The sequence below is a fragment of the Halichoerus grypus genome, chromosome 6, assembly GCF_964656455.1.
Source record: "Halichoerus grypus chromosome 6, mHalGry1.hap1.1, whole genome shotgun sequence".
NCBI classification, from domain to species: Eukaryota; Metazoa; Chordata; class Mammalia; order Carnivora; family Phocidae; genus Halichoerus; species Halichoerus grypus.
This window is the reverse complement of record NC_135717.1, coordinates 23,901,386-23,910,293: the sequence shown is the minus strand read 5'-3', so window position 1 is coordinate 23,910,293 and position 8,908 is coordinate 23,901,386. Positions and strand designations below refer to the sequence as shown.

General features: G+C 51.0%; 1 long non-coding RNA gene across 1 annotated transcript; it reads left to right on the top strand.

Moving 5' to 3' along the window:
• Window positions 1-6,761: 6,761 nt before the first annotated feature.
• Window positions 6,762-8,706, top strand: LOC144382067 (uncharacterized). The gene is made up of 2 exons (XR_013448459.1): window positions 6,762-6,931; window positions 8,516-8,706. It is a non-coding gene; the product is annotated as an uncharacterized LOC144382067 (long non-coding RNA).
• Window positions 8,707-8,908: the final 202 nt, after the last annotated feature.

Genomic DNA, 8,908 nt, shown 5'->3' with positions numbered 1-8,908 from the left:
CTAGATGATTGTATTTCTTTTAGAATTGGCTCTAGAGTATTTTTGCCAAATGCATTCTGTAGGATTGTGCCTGCCCTTCCTGCCTTGATGTGTGTGACCTGCATTTCCCTTTGTGTTCTAACTGCTTGTCACGCTTGTTGTGTGACTCCTTGGAGTAGAAGAGGGAAGGTACCATCATTAAAAACTTTGATACCTGGATCCTCTCTGGGTCTGTCTGCATTGTCCTTTTGGTTTCCGTGTCATCCCATGTTCTTATTAGCCCTGAATTCAGTCACTTTTGGTTCAGTACGAGACTTGGGTCAATAATGTGGATAGAAAAATGGAATTGTCCTGCTGCAGAGACACTGGGAGTTTCTTTGTGGAAAGTGGGTTGGGGCTCCAGCAGTCCTGGATCCCTTCATCCAGTGTACGACTGACATCACTCACGGTAGCCCAGTCCCTAAGAAGGCCAGGGTATTTCCCATCCAGCTGATTTTTTTAGGTGGAACTCTCCTGGGTCCCAGCCAAAGCCTGCGGGTTCACTAGGGCTCACCTTTGCTGGCTGACCCTGAACTTGACTCGTTTCCTTCTAAGCCCATGCCCATAAAGTTGTTCAGCTTCTTTCCAGTTCACTTGCCTGTTCCAGAATGTATTGATGTGTCCTGGGGAGATTGGCTCCCACTGCCAGGCTGGCCTTCTCCTAGGCTTCCTTCTTCTCCATCTGGTTCTCGTGTTTCTTCATGTACTCTTTAGAAATTGGGTGCATTCACTCACGAGTTTGCTCTTTTGTCCAGTATTTCCTTGATTTTCTCAGGAGGAGATCAGGACCTTCGAGTCCCGCATTCACGTTGAAAAGCAAAACTGTTCCCTGTCTTCCCTGGACACTCAGCTTTGTGTTATTCCTTCCCACAGTGGGGGTGGGGGCTGCTCTGTGTCATTGGCATCTTGGTTCTGTTCATTGGAAATTTCTTTTGGGGGTGCATACAGTGTCCTGACCACCTTTCTGTCTTCTACACCTTACAACTGAGCCACTCCATTACAGCCGCTCCAGAAAGCATTTGCTGAAGGATTGCCTGAGAGACCAGAAGCAAATGCACGTGTCTTTCTCTGTCTGGAGCTTTTGACTCCATTTCTAAGAGTCCTTTTGCATGTGATCTTGAGTAAATCAGGTGTCCTGTTGAAACCCTTTCAATCAACACCATGAACAAAAGAGTCTGAGGGCAACACAGCAAACCAGCCTTTCTAAGCATCGCACGTTGCTGCCTTCACTATCGGTGAACTCAGTCTTGTTCAAGTCAGTTGACTCCATGCAGTTGATAGTTTTCCATCTGAAATCTGTTGCGTGGAGAGAACACACTGACTATGTGACAGTTCACAGCCTTTTACACTTGAGGACATATTGCCGGCACTAAGATTGGCCTCTTCAAAGGAGGAGGCAGGGGTTGTAGTTGTAGACCCAGAGATGTCTGGGAGTGAGTTGCCATGCTGATGAAGCCATATTCTGGAAGGCTTCCTTTCGGGTTCATCGTGTCAGGCACAGCCTTGGTCTGAGGATCAGGGCTCCCCGTGGAGGTGTACGACTAACGATGGTCCCCCGCCTCATCCTATAGTTGGTCAGGCTTGGTTTTTCACTTTGAACTGAAAGGAGCCTTCACCGTCTCCGACAAAAGACCAACTCTGAGAGGACACAAACTGCAATGCTACTTGAGGACTTGATAATGAAGTAGAGAAGTGTAAAGACAGCTCCGATTGCAACGACTTGGCAGCATCCGGAGTTTGATTTTTCTTGAACCCTAAATGGGACCTTCAGTTCATTTCCCTCCTTGTGTTGTCAGTCTGTGCATTTATGAGGGACACTGGAATCTAGGCCATCCAGTGTGCTGGGAGGAATGACGGCAGAACTTCTGGACCTTGGCTACTGGACCATGTCTATACCTTTCCTGTCTTAGGAAGGTCGCAAAGACCCGCTGTGACCTGGAGGCAACAGAGAGTCAGCTGTCAGCTGCCGTGGAAAATCTGAAAGGAATCAAAGAAGAAACGGACAAGTACAAGTGAGTTCAGACACTAAACATTAGCAGCTCCTGACATCCCTGTTCACTTTGTATTTTTCACTTTTCTTCATTGTTTAGACTCAATTCCCATGTAATAGAAACAAAAATTCAGAGGCATATCCAGAGAGAATTACCAGACACAAAAAGTGAAGCTCTAGAAAGAACAAAACCATTTCATTACTAAACATGTCCTGATCCCCAGCGCTGGCCTGATTCTGTGGAAACTTCTTCCACGCCATCGTCCCTGGGGGTGGTGTCAGTTGTCCTAATCTTGAGGAAAGCAGTTTGTCGTAGCATGAATCCTACCCATAAAGCCGGTAGTGCCATCTGATGGCGCTGGTCTTTGCAACCCTGGGAACCATGGCGAGGATAGAAGTTTCCCAGCACACTTGATGGCACACTTGTCATGTGATAAATTAGGGAAAGATTGAAAATGGGTAAGGAAATTATGTCAACTCTGAACCCTGCAGGGGAAGAAAAACGATTACGGAAAAGAGGTAACAATAGCTTTGATCCTACTGTGCATTATAACCATGTGAAAAGTGTTTCCTGTGTCAGGATCAATTGTATGAGGGGACAGATAAGAGGAGAATGGCCACGTGGGCAGATGATTTAAAATCACAGCCAATATTGGGTGTTATCTGACGAAAGCAATTATAACTCACAGGCGAGAAGTCGGAGCGTTGCAAGATCAGCTGCGGGAGGCAGAGCTCACCTTCAAACACAAGGTAACCTGAGTTGTGCCCCAACATCCTGGCCCCTTCGCGCCTCCTGCAGGTGATGGAAGTGGCCCTTAGATCCCTGAACATGGGCTCTTGGTGTGTTGACTTTTTCAGATCGCAGCTCATGAGAGAAGTGCTCTAGATAACTGGGTAAGTGTTTTCTTTTTCCTCCTCTTCGTTTGGGGCACAGTCCGGCACAGCTGAAGGTGGATGTGTTTTTCTCCCCCAGAACAAGGCTCGGGTTTGGGAGAGGAAGATAGTGCAGCAGAGCAGGGAGAACGCCTACGTGAGACACAGGTGTGCGAGTTTGACGTGCCCTTTTCTGGGTGTCTTGAGGGGTCAAGGCTAAGCTGTTTAGTGTCTAGTAGAGGACATGGTGTTGTAATTCTTGTAGACGTCCATTCTTTTTCTGTATTCAAGATTGCACATGATGAGGAGAGGGACGCTGCCTGAGGGATCCATGAGGCAGGAACCGATGCCGGGAAGACCTGAGACACAGAACCGTGTGCGGAGAGGTAGGGAGCGTGCTGTGAAATGCAGCAGCCTGATCTCTGCTGGGAAAGCACACGATGTCCTTCCCGTTCCTGTGGGTGATCACTGTGTGTCCTGGAGAGAATCACGAGCACTCCCTAAGGACAGCAGGTCGTCTGAAGGGGTGACAGGAGGGTGCTTTCCTCAGGTGCCCACCGGCAGCAGGGCACCTGTCCCTGTGACAGGTGGAGCTCATGCCCCTCCCCTGACTGCAGACCCTCCCACCCCCTCTACCACCCACCTACTGAAGAGCTGAGCCTGGAGGAGTTGTGAGCCCGAGCTCCCTTCCCACCTTGACGCAACGGTGAAGACTTTTTGGAAAAAAACAAAAATTGAGAAAAATGGCATTTATTTACTCTTTATGGAGGTTCCTTGATTTTTGTTTTATTTGTCATCTACAGTAGTCTATTAATCCGTGAAAGTCATGCATTTTACTCCTCTAATGTTATCGGTATAAAGCCACAGCTTTACTTCTCAATCTGCCTATTTTTACTTTCCTCCTGACTGTACGATTAGTCTACTCCAATTCTTCTCTTAAATATTTACGTAATAGCCAATCACACATGCTAGGCCTCATCTATAGACTGAAGGATTGAACCATCAACTGGCGGCCTGAGAAAAGAATGCATGCCGTTCATGTTGAGGGTTTCTCCATTTTTACTGGTTGAGCCCAGAGCAGTCTACTGCCGTTCCCTTAGCTATGAAAACACCTGAAGCAAGCTGGGCGATGGTGGTCCCATCCTCGAGGGGGAGAGGCAGAGGTCTCCCCCTTGTCCTCAGGGGTCAGCAGAGACATTTGAGAAATGCTGTGTGTCTGAGAAGGGACCCAAGAGTGGGACAGAGGGGAACGTGTTAGGGGCGGGTTTGGAGGGTGGGTTTGAATTCTGCACAGTCGGTGCTGGTCTGAATCCACCTCCATCTGTTCTAGGGCTTTGGTCTGATGCTGAAACTGGTGCGTCTCCCATGGGGAACAGGGGCACCGAGCCTCCTAGAGAGCCAGGGATGAGCAAGGTAACTACTGTGGCCTCTACCAGGTGTTCCGGAAACTTCTCCCTTTCTGAGCAGCACCCTGTCCTGGCCTTGTGTCTGTTGGGTGGGTTAGGGTTTGTCTGTGGTGTCGTTCACCTTTCAAAATACAAGCAGTTCACCCAGGGGCTGACAGGCTTCTCCATTACAGATCCTCACCTTCGGTGGCACCTCCTGAATCCACAGGTGCTTAGAGGTGAAGGATGGCAGGGCGCTCACTGTGTGTGTGTGTGTGTGTGTGTGTGTGTGAGTGTGAGTCCACCCCTGCCCACCCACAATGCCCGGGTGGGGACTTAGCTCGAGGACGATGACACGTCACTCCACAGTGAAGTCTCTGGCCGGCCTGACTGCCAGTCAGTAAGTTACGATCAGGTGCGATTGGTGTAGTGTTCATGTTGGGGTTAGATGATTTACCTGGGACAAGGTCTGTGGTAATCCTCACAACTGGAAACTAGGGGAAACTCTCTCTCCATTTTATATTGCCTGTTTTGCAGTTTGGCATGTTCTCAGATAGGGCAAGTTTCATAAGTCATCCCTGTTTGACTTCTGCTGGTAAAAATGCTGTACAGAATCCCTCTACTTGTACCCTTTCGACGACTGTTGTGAATTTCCAAAGCTGTTGGGTGTACTGGCCCACACGATCTGAAGGGGGGATGTCGGTGATTAGCTGCATGACCCGGGCCTCACAAGCCCTTCAGTTGGGCTTCTAGGAGCAGGTCTTTTTGGTCTTATGTCACTGTGAGAGCTGGTTTCTTCTCTCATCACACGTTCTGGAGTTGTCCATCAGAAAACATAAACATTTTTGTGAATTCTGTTATTTAGCCTTCCCATCTTAATTTCCCACTGGACAAAATTGCTCTGGAACTCAGTGTGCGGAAAATTCCGAAGACTGTGTTTTAAGATAAACACAGCCGCTGCACGTAAATAAGGGCTATTGGTATCATGTTCCTCTGGGAAAACCCTTTTCCAGGTCCACTATCAGACCACAGGCCCCTAATTCCTCAAGGGTCTTTGTGGCCTGGACAGAAACTGCAGAGGGTAGAAGACCGCTTTGTCAGGAAGTGAGGCAGGTGGGGACAGTCAGGGGCTTTGCGGGCAAGGGATTCACCTCGAGTGGCTCAGATCCCTTGTGGAGAAAGGGCATTCAGTTTCACCACATTCTGCCTATTCTTTTTTTTTTTTTTAATATTTTATTAATTTGACAGAGAGAGACAGAGCGAGGAGGGAACACAAGCAGGGGGAGTGGGAGAGGGAGAAGCAGGCTGCCCGCTGAGCAGGGAGCCTGATGCGGGGCTCGATCCCAGGACCCTGGGACCATGACCTGAGCCGAAGGCAGACGCTTAACCGACTGAGCCACCCAGGCGCCCCACATTCTGTCTATTCTTAACAAACCCAAATCTTCTGCGGTGGTTGAAGAGGAACGATGAAGTGTTGTCCACAATGTCAATGCCTCCGTGTCTGGAGTGTGGGCTGCTTTACTCGTTTCCAGTGATCCCTTTTCACCCTTTAAGACACTACTTCTTGGTAGTGAACGTTGGCAGACATGGGTAGTGATGTTTGGTGACAGTAGGTTATTCCTGTAACATCCATTCTCCTTCCCCACCGCACCCCCCTTATTATAGTAGGCAGCTATTGGGAGGGATAAAGTTTTCTAGCACGATGTGGCTCTCCTGGAACATGGTATTGGAGAAGGAGCAGGATGCTGAGAGCTCTCTTGGGTTTCAGCTCTTGGTGTTGCAACTTTTGTGTGTCTTGCCCAAATATTTTCTCCTCTGTTCTGCAGGTCGGTACAGATGTGAGAGGGTTTCCTCATGCTCCAAGGCCCCCCCATATGCCCTACCACATGGGGCAGGGTTTACCAGGCTTCACTGGCTATGGGCCACCTCCACCTCCTCCACATGGGTGGACATGGGGGCCTCAAGCACAGCTCGTTCCTGCTACACATGGTAAGATGATCTGAATTGGATGACCTGAATCGTAAAGCCTATTCATAGTTTAAGTACTTCAGTTGGTGGAGAAGATGTAGAGGAGGTACCAGAAGGCTTTGCAATGCAAGGATTGACCTGAGTGAGGACATAGTAGCATTCCTCACCTTTCTGTGGACATCCATTTCATGGACTGTCTTGTTTCACCCTACAGAAATGGGCAGCAGGTGTCCGCCATCGAGAAGAAAAGTGACAGTTTGCAAAAGACAGACATAAAAGCTTTGCCCATGGGCACTGCCCAGACACAATGTTTTGGGCCCTGGGATGGATGAAGCACAACCTCAAGTCACTGTGACTTGTGGAGGCCCCAGTTGTCCAGTGTTATTCATTAGCTCTGAAAACATCTGTCACTGGGTGGACTGATCACATCCTCAGGTGTGGGGGACTTGTGTCTCCTTTGTCCACAGGGGTGAGAGGAGACCTGTGAGAAACGCTCTGACTCTGGAAGGGATGTGGAAGTGGGAGAGAGTGGAATAGGGTGGGGCAGGTGTAGAGGGTTGGCTTACATCCTGCATGGTCAAGGCCAGTGTGAATCCACCTCCGTCCCTTGTACGGCTTCGGTCATATTCCAGAAACCTGTGGCACTCAAGGGGACAACAGCGGCACCCCGCCCAAGAAGGTCCCACAGAAGGACCAGGTAAATACTGTGTCTTTCCTCAGTTGTAACCATTTCTGGAATCCTGTTCCTGTCTGGGCAGCACCGTGTCCTGACCTGTGTCTATTGGGTATGTCCTGGGATCTGTGTGTGGTGTCATTGACCTTTCAATATGCCAAGTCTTCATTCGGAGCCTACAGACTTCTCTGTTTCCAAATCATCACCTTCCGCGGGGCGTCCTGAAGCTCCAGGTGCTTAGAAATGAAGGAGAGCAGGACCCTGCCCTTGTGTGTGTGTGTGTGTGTGTGTGTGTGTGTGTGTGTGTGTAAACTCCTGGAGGAGAGCAATATGTCACTCCACACTGAAGTCGGCCAGTCCCGCTGACTCCTTGCAGTTTGCTTTCCCGCGAGAGCGGTAGTGGTGTTGGTTTTCGGGTCAGGAGACTAAGCTGGGAGAATGTCTGCGGTAATCCTCACAGCTGGAAACGGGAAAAGCCATGCCCTGCCTCACACTTTGTGCCACGTGCTTTGGGCAGCTGTGAGTGTTGGTGGAGAAGGTGAGCTGCGACCTCACGTGCGTTCCATCTGTGTGGGTGAAGACGCGACCCGGAATCCCTCCAGTTGCACCCTGGGTGAGATGAAGGTGAACTCTGCCAGGGGCCAGGTGTGTGGTAGAAAAGGCCCCCCGGAGCACAGCCGTGAAGAGGGAATCCCGGTGACTCCCTGCAGGGCCCACGGCTCACACACGTTTCAGTCGTGCTCCCGTGAGCGGGTTCTGATGCGCTTTGGTGGCTGTGCCAACTGATAGCGTCTCTCCTGATCCATCCTGGGAGGGTGACGCCTGCTCTCCAGACACATTGGTTTGCATCCGGGGATGCAGAATCGGCCCCTCAGTGGTTCTCGGCACCAAGGACTACGCATTTGCTCTGTGCCTGAGCTGAGGAGCATCGGAATGCCGGTGATGCAGATCCACAGAGCTGGGTCTCACGAACTCCTCGGGATCGTGTTCTTCTCAGCACTTTTCCCGGTCCGCTGCAGGACTCCAGAAACTCCTGTCTCCTGAGCGGTGTCTGTGGCCATGGACAGCACTTGGGAGAGTAGAAGAAGACCCCTTTGTCAGGGAGGGAAGCGGAGCAGGGTCAGGCGGGTGCTGGTGGGAAGCAGTTGGACCCACGAGGGGCTGTGATTCCACGTGTGGACACTGGGCTTCTCCGGACTTCTCAGCGTGTTTTTGTTCTCACTGAGTCACATGGCAAGCCTCTGGGGCCACACTGGACGAGGGGATCAGAGTGGGCCTGGACGCAGATGCCTGCCTGTCTGGCATATGCTGCTTATGGGCCGTTTCTTGTGGCCTCTGGTCACCTGGTAGGCGAAGACGACTTGACGTCCCACCTTCTCAGACATGGATGGTGATGTGTGGGGACACTACGTTCTTTCCTTCCCTGGTCCCTGAGTGTGTGGTGGCACCAAGAGGGGGACTAGGGTTTAGTGGCACTGGTGCTCTGCTCCCTGGAAGCTCAGGGTGAAGAGAGGGCCGGGTGCTGACCCCTGCTTCTTTGGGTTTCAGGTTGGTGGGGGTTCTGCTTCTGTCTGTCATAGCAACATTCCTTTGGTTTCTGTTCTGCAGAACCCTGTGGATGCAAGAGGACCCCCTCCTGTACCCGGCCCACTGGGTCCACCGTACCCCACGGATCCCCCTTCATCACCATCCTGGGGCCCTGGGGCACATCTCCCTCCACCCACCCAGTGGTCTCTGCGTCCTTACCCTGCACCCGAACCTACAGCACAGGGTGGGATGATATGAATCGTATGAATTGACTTACAATGTGTATTGTCTTCTTTCTTATTGAGTTGGTGGGGCAAAGGCTGAGTTTGTGCTGAGGCCTTGACATTGCGAGGGGAAAACCGCCAGGGGGCGCTGTAACATCCTGAGGTTTCTCAGGACATACAGGTGTTGTGCTTGGCTATTTGCACACACTGAGCGGGGGGGGGGGGGGGGGTGGGCGGGGAGGTGCCGTCG